At 46.1% G+C, this 10384-nt stretch overlaps 1 protein-coding gene across 1 annotated transcript in view; it reads right to left on the bottom strand.

The window, feature by feature from the left end:
- Window positions 1–5856: 5856 nt before the first annotated feature.
- The window catches only part of LOC306927617 (kelch-like protein 23), a 42106-nt gene continuing 37578 nt past the window's right edge, over window positions 5857–10384 (bottom strand). The window contains exon 13 of the mRNA XM_079507418.1: window positions 5857–6766. The gene's annotated coding sequence lies outside the window, so the exon portion shown is untranslated. The remainder of the gene's footprint in view (window positions 6767–10384) is intronic.

The following is a 10384-nucleotide window of genomic DNA, read 5'->3' as shown; positions in this document are numbered from 1 at the left end:
TGCAGCATAGAGACTATGACATGGTGTTTACAATGTGCAGCATAGAGACTATGACATGGTGTTTACAATGTGCAGCACATACAGAGACTATGACAAGGTGTTTACAATGTGCAGCGCATACAGAGACTATGACATGGTGTTTACAATGTGCAGCATAGAGACTATGACATGGTGTTTACAATGTGCAGCGCATACAGAGACTATGACAAGGTGTTTACATTGTGCAGCATAGAGACTATGACATGGTGTTTACAATGTGCAGCGCATACAGAGACTATGACATGGTGTTTACAATGTGCAGCATAGAGACTATGACATGGTGTTTACAATGTGCAGCGCATACAGAGACTATGACATGGTGTTTACAATGTGCAGCGCATACAGAGACTATGACATGGTGTTTACAATGTGCAGCATAGAGACTATGACATGGTGTTTACAATGTGCAGCGCATACAGAGACTATGACAAGGTGTTTACAATGTGCAGCACATACAGAGACTATGACAAGGTGTTTACAATGTGCAGCATAGAGACTATGACATGGTGTTTACAATGTGCAGCGCATACAGAGACTATGACATGGTGTTTACAATGTGCAGCGCATACAGAGACTATGACAAGGTGTTTACAATGTGCAGCGCATACAGAGACTATGACATGGTGTTTACAATGTGCAGCGCATACAGAGACTATGACAAGGTGTTTACAATGTGCAGCGCATACAGAGACTGACATGGTGTTTACAATGTGCAGCGCATACAGAGACTATGACATGGTGTTTACAATGTGCAGCGCATACAGAGACTATGACATGGTGTTTACAATGTGCAGCGCATACAGAGACTATGACATGGTGTTTACAATGTGCAGCGCATACAGAGACTATGACATGGTGTTTACAATGTGCAGCGCATACAGAGACTATGACATGGTGTTTACAATGTGCAGCATAGAGACTATGACAAGGTGTTTACAATGTGCAGCATAGAGACTATGACATGGTGTTTACAATGTGCAGCGCATACAGAGACTATGACATGGTGTTTACAATGTGCAGCGCATACAGAGACTATGACATGGTGTTTACAATGTGCAGCGCATACAGAGACTATGACATGGTGTTTACAATGTGCAGCGCATACAGAGACTATGACATGGTGTTTACAATGTGCAGCATAGAGACTATGACATGGTGTTTACAATGTGCAGCGCATACAGAGACTATGACATGGTGTTTACAATGTGCAGCGCATACAGAGACTATGACATGGTGTTTACAATGTGCAGCGCATACAGAGACTATGACATGGTGTTTACAATGTGCAGCGCATACAGAGACTATGACAAGGTGTTTGTCAAATTATTACTGAGGCCTTTAAAAATAAATGAATGAATGAGTTCCCATTTTGACCTGAGATCAGATTCTAAAAATGTCTTCTACATTCTGACAGTTTTCTGAAAAAGCTATGTTTATATGACAGTCGTTCTTTGATTTTTTTTAAATGGCAGATCTACAAGCTCGTAGCGCGCCACTCGGTGGCGCGCTACGAGCTTGTAGATCTGCCATTTTTCAATAGCTAAAGCATAACATAATGCTAACACCAAAAGGGGCATCAGACTCTGATGAAGAGCGTGTAGGTGGAAACGTTAGACATTTATAACAGCCTATTTATAATAGCCTTGAGTTTGTAACACTTTCCTCAGTTTAGCTGATTGAGGTGCCAGGTGTAGGCGTGTACCTGCCAGAGAGGACCTGATTGAGGTGCCAGGTGTAGGCGTGTACCTGCCAGAGAGGATAGCCTCTCCTTTTTGAGGTGCCAGGATGGCATTAAGGTAAACGAACAAAGGACTCAACCAAACATAATGAACCCTTATATTAGATTGGAACCGGTTGTATTGAAACGTAGAACCAGGGTGGGTTAGGTTACAGGAAAACAATCCTCCTGAAAACAAATCACCTCCTCACTTCTCCTCCCTTTTCTTTTAATTCCTTTTTTATCCCACGATTTTGTAACCCATTTTTCACCCCCTTGAATTATTCTTTAGATGAACAACACATCAAAGCAGATATATGCCTAAATATGGTTCTGTGCAATACTTTGTGCAATATTAACTTGCATGTGTATCATTTTATAAACACATTTTCATATTTGTTTAATTGAAAAGCTAAACTGAGAAAAAACACAATTAACATGGTACCAATGTTTTGTGAGCTAATAGTCACTGTGTGCTAGCTTAGAAGCTTGACCTGTGTATTTAAGGTAAACTAATTTTGCAGTGTAAGAAAATCTAGCATGTTTATTATGATTAATCAGTATATATTATGCATATGTAACAACATGCACATTCAGACTTAAAGATTCAGACTCAAAGCGATCATATTTATGCAATTGTTGAGAGGGGGGGACACTGGCTGGGGAACACTGTGGGGTCACTGGGGGGACACTGGCTGGGGGACACTGAGGGGACATGTGTCTGTCTGTCTGTCTCTCTTGTCTGCAAGCCTGTGTAACTTCTAGTCTGCCTAACTTCTGGAGGGACACTGGGGGGGGGGGGGGGGGGGGGACACTGGCTGGGGGGACACTGGCCCGACACTGGAGGACACTGGCTGGGGGGGAGGCACTGGGGGGGGTCACTGGCTGGGGGGGACACTGGCTTGGGAGTCACTGGGGGGACACTGGGGACACTGGTTGGGGAGTCGCTGGGGGACACTGCCTGGGGAGTCACTGGGGGGACACTGGCTGGAGAGTCACTGGGGGGACACTGGCTGGGGAGTCACTGGGGGACCCTGGCTGGGGGACACTGGCTTGGGAGTCACTGGGGGGACACTGGGGGACACTGGCTGGGTAGTCACTGGGGGACACTGGCTGGGGGACACTGCCTGGGGAGTCACTGGGGGGACACTGGCTGCAGGGGAGTCACTGGGGGACACTGGCTGGAGAGTCACTGGGGGGATACTGGCTGGGGGGACACTGGCTGGGGAGTCTCTGGGGGGACACTGGCTGGAGAGTCACTGGGGGGACACTGGCTGGGGGGACACTGGCTGGGGAGTCACTGGGGGACACTGGCTGGTGAGTCTCTGGGGGGACACTGGCTGGGGAGTCACTGGGGGACACTGCCTGGGGGACACTGGCTGGGGAGTCACTGGGGACACTGCCTGTGGAGTCACTGGGGGGACACTGGCTGGGGAGTCACTGGCTGGGGGACCCTGGGGGGATCACTGGCTGGGGGACACTGGGGGGATCACTGGCTGGGGGACACTGGCTGGGGGGGTCACTGGGGAGTCACTGGCTGGGGGGTCACTGGGGGACACTGGCTGGGGAGTCACTGGGGGACACTGGCGGGGGGGTCACTGGGGTGACTCCCCAGCAAGTGACCCCCCAAACAGTGTCCCCCCCAGCCAGTGTTCCCCCAGTGACTCCCCAGCCAGTGTCGGGCCAGTGTCCCCCCCAGTGTCCCCTCCAGAAGTTAGGCAGGCAGGGCAGGGCAGGGCAGGGCAGGGCGGGCAGGCAGGCAGGCAGGCAGGCAGGCAGATGACCCCTCAGTGTCCCCCAGCCAGTGTCCCCCCAGTGACCCCACAGTGTTCCCCAGCCAGTTTCCCCCTCTCAACAATTGCATAAATATGATCGCTTTGAGTCTGAATGTTTAAGTCTGAATGTGCATGTTGTTACATATGCATAATATATAATAAACATGCTTGATTTTCTTACACTGAAAAATTAGTTTACCTTAAATACACAGGTCAAGCTTCACAGCTAGCACACCGTGATTATTAGCTCACAAAACATTGGTACCATGTTAATTGTGTTTTCTCAGTTTAGCTTTTCAATTAAACAAATATGAAAATGTGTTTATAAAATGATACACATGCAAGTTAATATTGCACAAAGTATTGCACAGAACCATATTTAGGCATATATCTGCTTTGATGTGTTGTTCATCTACAGAATAATTCATACATTAACAATACATTTAAAGAATGACCTCGTTTGCATAATTGATCTTCTAATCTCACCTTAAAACCTCATTTCACATAAATATATATTATATTTGATAAAATTAACTATGCGCAGAATTAGATTGCCGACTAACCCCAACCCTCTCCCGACCCTTAACGCACCTCGGACAAATGCTCCTTCAAACCAATGATATGTCGAACCAAAGGACGCCTCCCAACTTTGATCAGAGTTGAGACAAGGCTGAGACAGGCTGTGGGTGGAGGCTTACCATGGATTATATGATGGTGGAGGTGTGTGTGTGTGTGTGTGTGTGTGTGTATAAAACCTGCCAGTGCAGAGTATTAGATGATTAACTACATATCCCATACATTATGCTTCCTGGTTTGGACAGGAAGTGAAACTGAATCATCCTTTGGTTGTTTGACACGTTGCTCTGTGTAGCGTATTCTATCTGATTAAAATTATATATATACCGTCCCCATTTTGGAGACGGGGGAGAGACATTTTGTAATTTGGCTGTATGTGGGATCTGTTCTGTTCTCTCTCCGAACTGAAAATGAATCGACAAAACCATATGCTCTGACTGGACAATCCTTCTTCCTGGTGGACTCATTTATTCTATTGGGTATTTAAAGGTATTTTTCTAGAAGAGTATTTCCTGCTTAAGGTAACATTTGGATATTGATAGTATTCCTGTTAAAGCTAATTCTCAACTTTATCCTCTAAATGGTTTAATAACCATTTTTCCCAATTGTTAGAGGCTCTCTGCCTAGATTTGTGGTGCAGAGTATTTATTTGTACTCTGATTACTTTAGTAAATTATTTTTACAGTTTTATAGTTTCAGCTCTGTTGCAGCTCAGTAATACCGTATTATACAGTCCTTTTTATCATTAGTAAATCATTAATTGTCCCTTCTGCATTTTATATGTAACAAATTGGTCTTCGAGTCTTCCCTTATCTTAAATATTTCCAACAGCACTTACAAAAATAAATTACTTGTTTTATGTCAGGAAATAAGTTAAAAAGTCATGTATTTTTCATAAACACAAACTTTATTTTACTTTAGTTTCTCTCAGAGATGTAAACATTGGATTTAGAGACTATGCACGTGACATCATCATCACACCCGGACGTTATGCGGGAACGCCTACTGAGTGGCAAAAAAATACTAGTCCTACTAGCACTAAGTCCTCCCGGTGGGGGCTCCTCACTGACAGGTGAGTCAGTATAGGATACAACAGTACGTCCTCCCGGTGGGGGCTCCTCACTGGCAGATGAGTCAGTAGGATACAACAGTACGTCCTCCCGGTGGGGGCTCCTCACTGACAGGTGAGTCAGTATAGGATACAACAGTACGTCCTCTCGGTGGGGGCTCCTCACTAGCAGGTGAGTCAGTAAAGGATACAACAGTACGTCCTCTCGGGGGGGGGGGGGCTCCTCACTGGCAGGTGAGTCAGTATAGGATACAACAGTACGTCCTCTCGGTGGGGGCTCCTCACTAGCAGGTGAGTCAGTATAGGATACAACAGTATGTCCTCTCGGTGGGGGCTACTCACTGGCAGGTGAGTCAGTAGGATACAACAGTACGTCCTCCCGGTGGGGGCTCCTCACTAGCAGCAGGTGAGTCAGTATAGGATACAACAGTACGTCCTCCCTGTGGGGGCTCCTCACTAGCAGCCGGTGAGTCAGTATAGGATACAACAGTACGTCCTCCCGGTGGGGGCTCCTCACTAGCAGCCGGTGAGTCAGTATAGGATACAACAGTACGTCCTCCCGGTGGGGGCTCCTCAATAGCAGGTGAGTCAGTAAAGGATACAACAGTACGTCCTCTCGGGGGGGGGGGGGGGGGGGGCTCCTCACTGGCAGGTGAGTCAGTATAGGATACAACAGTACGTCCTCTCGGTGGGGGCTCCTCACTAGCAGGTGAGTCAGTATAGGATACAACAGTACGTCCTCTCGGTGGGGGCTACTCACTGGCAGGTGAGTCAGTAGGATACAACAGTACGTCCTCCCGGTGGGGGCTCCTCACTAGCAGCAGGTGAGTCAGTATAGGATACAACAGTACGTCCTCCCGGTGGGGGCTCCTCACTAGCAGCCGGTGAGTCAGTATAGGATACAACAGTACGTCCTCCCGGTGGGGGCTCCTCACTAGCAGCCGGTGAGTCAGTATAGGATACAACAGTACGTCCTCCCGGTGGGGGCTCCTCAATAGCAGCCGGTGAGTCAGTACTGTGTATCAACAGTGACAACATGTGTGGGGAGGGCATTGGCATAACGACAACGAAAAAATTGGTGAAAATAACTCAACTCTAAAATAAATAATAATAAACAATGCTGAGTTTTTTCTCTTTTTTACAAAACAAAAACAACGTGATTACTCTATGTTGACCCAATACTGACATCCAAACGTGTGTGTGTGGGTGTGTGTGCGTGCGCGCTGCGCACGTCTCTGGTCCTACAGAAGGTGTGAAGGAAGGAGGTGTTGGTGAAAGGATGCTGGGGTTGGTCTGTGTGGAAAGGCCTGTGTATATGGATGATGTCCAGGCCACAGTGATTGGTCAACTTGGTCACATGATGTCCAGGCCACAGTGATTGGTCAACTTGGTCACATGATGTCCAGGCCACAGTGATTGGTCAACTTGGTCACATGAGGCCCAGGCCACAGTGATTGGTCAACTTGGTCACATGATGTCCAGGCCACAGTGATTGGTCAACTTGGTCACATGAGGCCCAGGCCACAGTGATTGGTCAACTTGGTCACATGCAACTTGGGTTCCTCCTTCACGCTGCCATTTACTGCAGGGCTGGCAGAGAAAAAGAAAGACATACAGATGAGTGTGAAAATGCAATGAGGGCCTTTCTCGGCCCCACCATTCTCCCACTGTTTATATTGGGCCTCATGCGCCAATAAGTTCCTAACTTTTCCTCTTACATTTCTTCCTAAGTGAATTCCTAAGAGAAGTCCAGTCAGATTCATGAAACGTTCTTAAGTAGGCAGAATTGTTCGTAAGCATGTTCTTATGATGATGAATCCAAATCCTCGTAACTTGAAGGGGTGTGCCAGTTCATTCAAATTATCATAGGTAGACGCCCCACATATCCTAATTAGCATCCTAATTACCATAGGGAACCGCCCCACCAATCCCATATAAGGCATTGGGAATTCACTTTCCTACCTGTGTTCACCCAGGTGGGTGTAGTTTTGCATGACTCCATGGCCTTGCCTGCAGTCACACCTGAGTGTGATTGCAGCTCACAGGACCTCACACATAGAAATAAAGTTGAGTGAAGTCAAGAATACCTAAACTAAAGTCTAAATATGGTGGAACACCAGACTCCAAACATTAAAAATCAATAATACTGTGGAGGTACTGAAGTGAACAGAAATTTTCACATTTTCAATATTTCAATATTTTAATATTTTCAATATTCATGAATGTATTTTGATGATGGCGGGGGGGGGGGGGGGGGGGGGGGGGGTTATGTGGTGGGTATGGTGCGTTTGTTTGGGTTGGGTTGTGAACTCTAAACCAGTGGTTCTCAAACATTTTCATGTCAAGGACCCCCAAATTGACATGCATTCTGCAGACCCCCATATGAAAATATTTTCTGCTAGGGTAATGTTTTGAAGATTTATCTAAATGTTTTGAAAATAGCCGATCTACAAGCTCAAAATGGGCAGTAATGGGACGCGTTTGTGAGCTTGTAGAATGGCTATTTTCAAAGTATAAAATGGGATTAAAGTGGTCAAATATTCCATATTTTGCTGTGAACTGCCTGGAACTTCCTCAAGGACCCCTTGAGGTCCTCAGACCAAACTTTGAGCATCATGCAGATGGCGCTGTTTTCCCTTTATGTTTTCAGATTGCACTTAAGAACGAAAAAACGCAAGAGTGCTCCACAGTGTGCATAGATTCTGTTCTTACCTACAAACAAATCACAGCTAAGAAAAGATTGAGGGATCCCAAAACCTTCTTAAAAACTTCCTAAGTGGGTCTAAGAACAAATTTCCTCTTAAGAACTTCTTAAGAACGGTTGGCGCATGAGGCCCATTGTTTTTAGTTTCCATGATGGCCGCAGCACCAGGAGGTGAGCGGGCGGGCGGGGTCAACATATGCCCTTACTGGGCTGCATTCAAGACACTTGCCTTGTGTCTGACACCTGACTTGTGTCTGAACACAGCTTTGATGGATGTGTTCTGCCCCCCCTCCCCCTATCAAACTAAATGTTTGGTCAAACTATATGGGCTTCCATTGGAAATGCATTGGAGCGGACATTAAACACAGACACAAGACAAACGCAAGACAGATGTCTTGAATTTGTGAATGCAGCCCAGTAAGGGCATATGTCGACCCCACCCGCTCACCTCCGCCCCACCCCCTCCTGGTGCTGCGGCCATCTTGGAAACTAAACACTATATAAACAATGGGAGAAGGGTGGGGCCGAGAAAGGTCCTTATTGGGACCCTAAGGGTTAAAGTTTAACTTTATCAACAGGGACAGATTTCAGCTGAAAGAGCTTGGCTGTGAAAATGTCAACAATGCGTGAAAGCTCCCCCTACTAAAACCCACCAAAGCATTATGGCAATTGTGTATTTATCCCCAAATCACTCAATTCACAAATGCACACTCAAATTTCAAGGTAGAGTAAGTGCTTTTCTTTGGTTAAAATAAGTGTTAAAAAGCTCTATCGTGATAGGAGTGTTCGTTCAGTAACAGGAGTCTCCATTTCTCTCCAAATTTGTATTAACCCATTTTGACCTGAGATCAGATTCTAAAAATGTCTTTTGAGCTTCCTCCTATTTGGCTGTGGGTGAAAGCAGGTGACGCACGCACGCACACACGCACGCACGCAAGCACAGTGACAGTTTTCTGAAAAAGCTATGTTTCTATGTCAGTCGTTCTTCGATTTTTCAAAAATAGCAGACCTACAAGGTCTGCTATTTTTAGCCACCAACGTAGGTCGCCACCTACGCCACCAACGTAGGTCGTTGGTGGCGCGCTATGAGCTTGTAGATCTGCTATTTTTCAATAGCTAAAGCATAACATAATGCTAACACCAAAAGGGGTTCCCGCCCAGAATGGGTTGAACAGAAGAAAATGCATTTTCAGGTCGGGATATCAATTTTATCCAATCAGGATAGAGAACGCATCAGGATACAGATTAAACAAGTGGAATTGTAAGTGATGACACAAAGAAATGAGCAGGCAAAAATGGAACTGGAACACTATAAAAAAAAAAAAGAAGCTGATAAATGGCTACTCTCTGCTGATTGGTTGAAATGTTGTCACCTACCTGAAAATGTATTTTCTGTTCAGAGACAGGGAGACCCATGTCACTGAACAGAGACAGGGAGACCCATGTCACTGAACAGAGACAGGGAGACCCATGTCTCTGAACAGAGAGACCCATGTCACTGAACAGAGACAGGGAGACCCAACAGAGACAGGGAGACCCATGTCACTGAACAGAGACAGGGAGACCCATGTCACTGAACAGAGACAGGGAGACCCAACAGAGACAGGGAGACCCATGTCACTGAACAGAGACAGGGAGACCCATGTCACTGAACAGAGACAGGGAGACCCAACAGAGACAGGGAGACCCATGTCACTGAACAGAGACAGGGAGACATGAAAGTGACAGAGTTAAGTAAAAAGTAACAAACAGTAAGAACATTAATATGTCCTCTGTCGAGGGTACAGACACCTACTGAAGCATGGTGGTTATTATAATGTCCTCTGTCGAGGGTACAGACACCTACTGAAGCATGGTGGTTATTATAATGTCCTCTGTCGAGGGTACAGACACCTACTGAAGCATGGTGGTTATTATAATGTCCTCTGTCGAGGGTACAGACACCTACTGAAGCATGGTGGTTATTATAATATGTCCTCTGTCGAGGGTACAGACACCTACTGAAGCATGGTGGTTATTATAATGTCCTCTGTCGAGGGTACAGACACCTACTGAAGCATGGTGGTTATTATAATGTCCTCTGTCGAGGGTACAGACACCTACTGAAGCATGGTGGTTATTATAATGTCCTCTGTCGAGGGTACAGACACCTACTGAAGCATGGTGGTTATTATAATGTCCTCTGTCGAGGGTACAGACACCTACTGAAGCATGGTGGTTATTATAATGTCCTCTGTCGAGGGTACAGACACCTACTGAAGCATGGTGGTTATTATAATATGTCCTCTGTCGAGGGTACAGACACCTACTGAAGCATGGTGGTTATTATAATATGTCCTCTGTCGAGGGTACAGACACCTACTGAAGCATGGTGGTTATTATAATATGTCCTCTGTCGAGGGTACAGACACCTACTGAAGCATGGTGGTTATTATAATATGTCCTCTGTCGAGGGTACAGACACCTACTGAAGCATGGTGGTTATTATAATATGTCCTCTGTCG

Source organism: Electrona antarctica, assembly GCF_951216825.1.
Source record: "Electrona antarctica genome assembly, chromosome: 8".
NCBI classification, from domain to species: domain Eukaryota; kingdom Metazoa; phylum Chordata; class Actinopteri; order Myctophiformes; family Myctophidae; genus Electrona; species Electrona antarctica.
The sequence above is the reverse complement of the archived record's forward strand: the minus strand, read 5'-3'. Positions and strand labels throughout refer to the sequence as shown.